The following is a 6,000-nucleotide window of genomic DNA, read 5'->3' on the forward strand; positions in this document are numbered from 1 at the left end:
ACAAGTTGTAGTTTTGTTGTCTAAACCTTAAGAAGTTTTAGTTTTGTTGCCTAAACCTAAAAGAGGTTGTAGTTTTGATGCCTAAATCTAAAGAAGTTGTAGTTTTCTTGCTTAAACCTAAAGAAGTTGTAGCTTTGTTGCCTAAAACTAAAGAAGTTATAGTTTTGTTGCCTAAACCTAAAGAAGTTGTAGGTTTATTGTCTAAACCTAAAGAAGTTGTAGTTTTGTTTCCTAAATCTAAAGAGGTTGTAGTTTTATTGCCTAAACCTAAAGAAGTTGTAGTTTTGTAGCCTAAACCTGTAGAAGTTGTAGTTTTGTTGTCTAAACCTAAATAAGTTGTAGTTTTGTTTTCTAAACCTAAAAAAGTTGTAGTTTTGTTGCCTAAACCTAAAGTTGTAGTTGTATTGTCTAAACCTAAAGAAGATGCAGTTTTGTTGGTTGAACCTAAAGTTGTAGTTGTATTGCCTAAACCTAAAAAAGTTGTAGTTTTGTTGTCTAAACCTAAAGTGTGATGGAATTTCTGATACACAAGTTAACTTATAGGAAGGAAGAGGCCCCGGAACTGTTGATGTCTTACATAGAAGGTTTATTGAAGCTTGATCAAGGAACAATTGTCAGGTCTCCACCATCAATTGTCAGGTGCTCTCTGCGTGAAGGCCTCACAACTCTGCCCTTCCTCTCTGGTGCTCAGTGTCTTACCCTTATCATGTTTTGACTTACTCCGTTCCTCTGGCCTCTCTGACCCTGGTTGCCCCAGCGACTGGCTCTATGGTCCCTCCTACAGACACAGCTGTACAGATAACGGTGGCTCTGCTAGACAGGACTCTAACCCAATAATGTCAACAGAGGGACATTCTGACAAACTCTCTGACCTCCCGAACAAGAAGAGAGGAATTAATAGAAAATTCCATCACATAAAGAAGTTGTAGTTTTGTTGTCTAAACCTAAAGCAGTTGTAGTTTTGTTGTCTAAACCTAAAGCAGTTGTAGGTTTATAGTCTAAACCTAAAGAAGTTGTAGTTTTGTTGCCTAAAACTAAATGGGTTGTAGTTTTCTTGCCTAAATCTAAAAAAGCTGTAGTTTTGTTGCCTAAATCTAAAGAAGTTGTTGTTTTGTTGTCTAAACCTTAAGAAGTTGTAGTTTTGTTGTCTAAACAGAAAGAATTTGTAGTTTTGTTGTCTAAACCTAAAGAAGTTGTAGGTTTATTGTCTAAACCCAAAGAAGTTGCAGTTTTGTTGCCTAAACCTAAATAAGTTGTAGTTTTATTGCCTAAATCTAAATAAGTTGTAGTTTTGTTGCCTAACCCTAAAGAAGTTGTAGTTTTATTGCCTAAACCTAAAGAAATTGTAGTTTTGTTGCCTTAACCTAAAGAAGTTGTAGTTTTGTTGTCTAAATCTAAAAGATGTTGTAGGTTTGTTGTCTAAACATAAAAGAGTTTGCAGTTTTTTTGCCTAAACCTTAGTTGTAGTTGTATTGCCTAAACCTAACGTTGTAATTTTATTGCCTAAACCTAAAGAAGTTGTAGTTTTGTTGTCAAAACCTAAAAGAAGTTTCATATTTGTTGTCTAAACCTAAATAAGTTGTAGTTTTGTTGCCTAAACCTTAATTGTAGTTGTATTGCCTAAACCTAACGTTGTAGTTTTATTGTCTAAACCTAAAGAAGTTGTAGTTTTGTTGCCTAAAACTAAATGGGTTGTAGTTTTCTTGCCTAAATCTAAGAAAGCTGTAGTTTTCTTGCCTAAATCTAAAGAAGTTGTAGTTTTGTTGTCTAAACCTTAAGAAGTTGTAGTTTTGATGCCTAAATCTAAAGAAGTTGAAGTTTTGTTGCCTAAATCTAAAGAAGTTATAGTTTTATTGTCTAAACCTTAAGAAGTTGTAGTTTTATTGAATATACCTATCAAGGTTATAGTTTTGTTGCCTAAACCTAAAGAAGTTGTAGGTTTATTGTCTAAACCTTAAGAAGTTGTAGTTTTGTTGCCTAAACCTAAAGAAGTTATAGTTTTATTGCCTAAACCTAAAGAAGTTGCAGTTTTGTTGCCTAAACCTAAAGTTGTAGTTTTGTTGCCTAAATCTAAAGAAGTTGTAGTTTTGTTGTTGAAAACCTAAATAAGTTGTAGTTTTGTTGCCCAACCTAAAGTTGTAGTTGTATGGCCTAAACCTAAAGAAGTTGTAGTTTTGTTGTCTAAACCTAAAGTGTGATGGAATTTCTGATACACAAGTTAACTTATAGGAAGGAAGAGGCCCCAGAAGGAAGAGGCCCCAGAGCTTACATAGAAGGTTTATTGAAGCTTGATCAAGGAACAATTGTCAGGTCTCCACCATCAATTGTCAGGTGCTCTCTACGTGAAGGCCTCACAACTCTGCCCTTCCTCTCTGGTGCTCAGTGTCTTACCCTTATCATGTTTTGACTTACTCCGTTCCTCTGGCCTCTCTGACCCTGGTTGCCCCAGCGACTGGCTCTATGGTCCCTCCTACAGACACAGCTGTACAGATAACGGTGGCTCCGCTAGACAGGACTCCAACCCAATAATGTCAACAGAGGGACACTCTGACAAACTCTCTGACCTCCCGAACAAGAAGAGAGGAATTAATAGAAAATTCCATCACATAAAGAAGTTGTAGTTTTGTTGTCTAAACCTAAAGCAGTTGTAGTTTTGTTGTCTAAACCTAAAGCAGTTGTAGGTTTATAGTCTAAACCTAAAGAAGTTGTAGTTTTATTGCCTAAACCTAAAGAAGTTGTAGTTTTTTTTGCCTAAACCTAAAAGAGTTGTAGTTTTATTGCCTAAACCTAAAGAAGTTGTATTTTTGTTGTCTAAACCTAAAGAAGTTGTAGTTTTGTTGTCTAAACATAAGAGAGGTTGTAGTTTTGATGCCTAAATCTAAAGTTGTAGTTGTGTTGCCTAAACCTTAAGAAGTTGTAGTTTTGATGCCTAAATCTAAAGAAGTTGAAGTTTTGTTGCCTAAATCTAAAGAAGTTATAGTTTTATTGCCTAAACCTAAAGAAGTTGTAGTTTTTTTTGCCTAAACCTAAAAGAGTTGTAGTTTTATTGCCTAAACCTAAAGAAGTTGTATTTTTGTTGTCTAAACCTAAAGAAGTTGTAGTTTTGTTGTCTAAACATAAGAGAGGTTGTAGTTTTGATGCCTAAATCTAAAGTTGTAGTTGTGTTGCCTAAACCTTAAGAAGTTGTAGTTTTGATGCCTAAATCTAAAATAGTTGAAGTTTTGTTGCCTAAATCTAAAGAAGTTATAGTTTTGTTGCTTAAATCTAAAGAAGTTGTAGTTTTGTTGCCTAAACCTAAAAAAGTTTTAGTTTTATTGTCTAAACCTAAATGGGTTGTAGTTTTGTTGCCTAAATCTAAAGTTGTAGTTTTGTTGTCTAAACCTTAAGAAGTTGTAGTTTTGTTGCCTAAAACTAAAGAAGTTATAGTTTTGTTGCCTAAACCTAAAAAAGTTGTAGGTTTATTGTCTAAACCTAAAGGAGTTGTAGTTTTATTGCCTAAACCTTAAGAAGTTATAGTTTTTTGCCTAAACCTAAAGAAGTTATAGTTTTGTTGCCTAAACCTAAAGAAGTTGTAGTTTTGTTGCCTAAACCTTAAGTTGTAGTTTTATTGCCTAAACCTAAAGAAGTTGCAGTTTTGTTGCCTAAACCTAAAGTTGTAGTTTTGTTGCCTAAATCTAAAGAAGTTGTAGTTTTGTTGTTGAAAACCTAAATAAGTTGTAGTTTTGTTGCCCAACCTAAAGTTGTAGTTGTATGGCCTAAACCTAAAGAAGTTGTAGTTTTGTTGTCTAAACCTAAAGTGTGATGGAATTTCTGATACACAAGTTAACTTATAGGAAGGAAGAGGCCCCGGAGCTGTTGATGTCTTACATAGAAGGTTTATTGAAGCTTGATCAAGGAACAATTGTCAGGTCTCCACCATCAATTGTCAGGTGCTCTCTACGTGAAGGCCTCACAACTCTGCCCTTCCTCCCTGGTGCTCAGTGTCTTACCCTTATCATGTTTTGACTTACTCCGTTCCTCTGGCCTCTCTGACCCTGGTTGCCCCAGCGACTGGCTCTATGGTCCCTCCTACAGACACAGCTGTACAGATAACGGTGGCTCCGCTAGACAGGACTCCAACCCAATAATGTCAACAGAGAGACACTCTGACAAACTCTCTGACCTCCCGAACAAGAAGAGAGGAATTAATAGAAAATTCCATCACATAAAGAAGTTGTATTTTTGTTGTCTAAACCTAAAGAAGTTGTAGTTTTGTTGTCTAAACCAAAAAGAGGTTGTAGTTTTGTTGTGTAAACCAAAAAGAGGTTGTAGTTTTGTTGCCTAAACCTTAGTTGTAGTTGTATTGTCTAAACCTAACGTTGTAATTTTATTGAGTAAACCTAAAGAAGTTGTAGTTTTGTTGTCTAAACCAAAAAGAGGTTGTAGTTTTGTTGTCTAAACCAAAAAGAGGTTGTAGTTTTGTTGCCTAAACCTTAGTTGTAGTTGTATTGCCTAAACCTAACGTTGTAATTTTATTGCCTAAACCTAAAGAAGTTGTAGTTTTGTTGTTTAAATGTAAATAAGTTGTAGTTTTGTTGTCAAAACCTAAAAGAAGTTTCATATTTGTTGTCTAAACCTAAATAAGTTGTAGTTTTGTTGCCTAAACCTTAATTGTAGTTGTATTGCCTAAACCTAACGTTGTAGTTTTATTGCCTAAACCTAAAGAAGTTGCAGTTTTATTGTCTAAACCTAAAGAAGTTGTAGTTTTGTTGCCTAAAACTAAATGGGTTGTAGTTTTCTTGCCTAAATCTAAAGAAGTTATAGTTTTATTGTCTAAACCTTAAGTTGTAGTTTTATTGAATATACCTATCAAGGTTATAGTTTTGTTGCCTAAACCTAAAGAAGTTGTAGGTTTATTGTCTAAACCTAAACAAGTTGTAGTTTTGTTTCCTAAATCTAAAGAGGTTGTAGTTGTGTTGCCTAAATTTAAAGAAATTGTAGTTTTGTTGCCTAAATCTAATGAAGTTGTAGGTTTATTGTCTAAACCTAAATAACTTGTAGTTTATTGCCTAAACCTAAAGAAGTTGTAGTTTTGTTGCCTAAACCTAAAGAAGTTGTAGTTGTATTGTCTAAACCTAAAGAAGTTGCAGTTTTGTTGGCTGAACCTAGTTTTAGTTTTGTTGCCTAAATCTAAATAAGTTGTAGTTTTGTTGTCGAAAACCTAAATAAGTTGTAGTTTTGTTGCACAACCTAAAGTTGTAGCTGTATTGCCTAAACCTAAAGAAGTTGTAGTTTTGTTTTCTAAACCTAAAGTTGTAGTTTTATTGCCTAAACCTAACGTTGTAGTTTTATTGCCTAAACCTAAAGAAGTTGCAGTTTTATTGTCTAAACCTAAAGAAGTTGTAGTTTTGTTGCCTAAAACTAAATGGGTTGTAGTTTTCTTGCCTAAATCTAAGAAAGCTGTAGTTTTGTTGCCTAAATCTAAAGAAGTTGTAGTTTTGTTGTCTAAACCTTAAGAAGTTGTAGTTTTGATGCCTAAATCTAAAGAAGTTGAAGTTTTGTTGCCTAAATCTAAAGAAGTTATAGTTTTATTGTCTAAACCTTAAGAAGTTGTAGTTTTATTGAATATACCTATCAAGGTTATAGTTTTGTTGCCTAAACCTAAAGAAGTTGTAGGTTTATTGTCTAAACCTAAACAAGTTGTAGTTTTGTTTCCTAAATCTAAAGAGGTTGTAGTTGTGTTGCCTAAATTTAAAGAAATTGTAGTTTTGTTGCCTAAATCTAATGAAGTTGTAGGTTTATTGTCTAAACCTAAATAACTTGTAGTTTATTGCCTAAACCTAAAGAAGTTGTAGTTTTGTTGCCTAAACCTAAAGAAGTTGTAGTTTTGTTGTTTAAATGTAAATAAGTTGTAGTTTTGTTGTCAAAACCTAAAAGAAGTTTCATATTTGTTGTCTAAACCTAAATAAGTTGTAGTTTTGTTGCCTAAACCTTAATTGTAGTTGTATTGCCTAAACCTAA

This window comes from Sebastes fasciatus, chromosome 6 (assembly GCF_043250625.1).
Source record: "Sebastes fasciatus isolate fSebFas1 chromosome 6, fSebFas1.pri, whole genome shotgun sequence".
NCBI classification, from domain to species: domain Eukaryota; kingdom Metazoa; phylum Chordata; class Actinopteri; order Perciformes; family Sebastidae; genus Sebastes; species Sebastes fasciatus.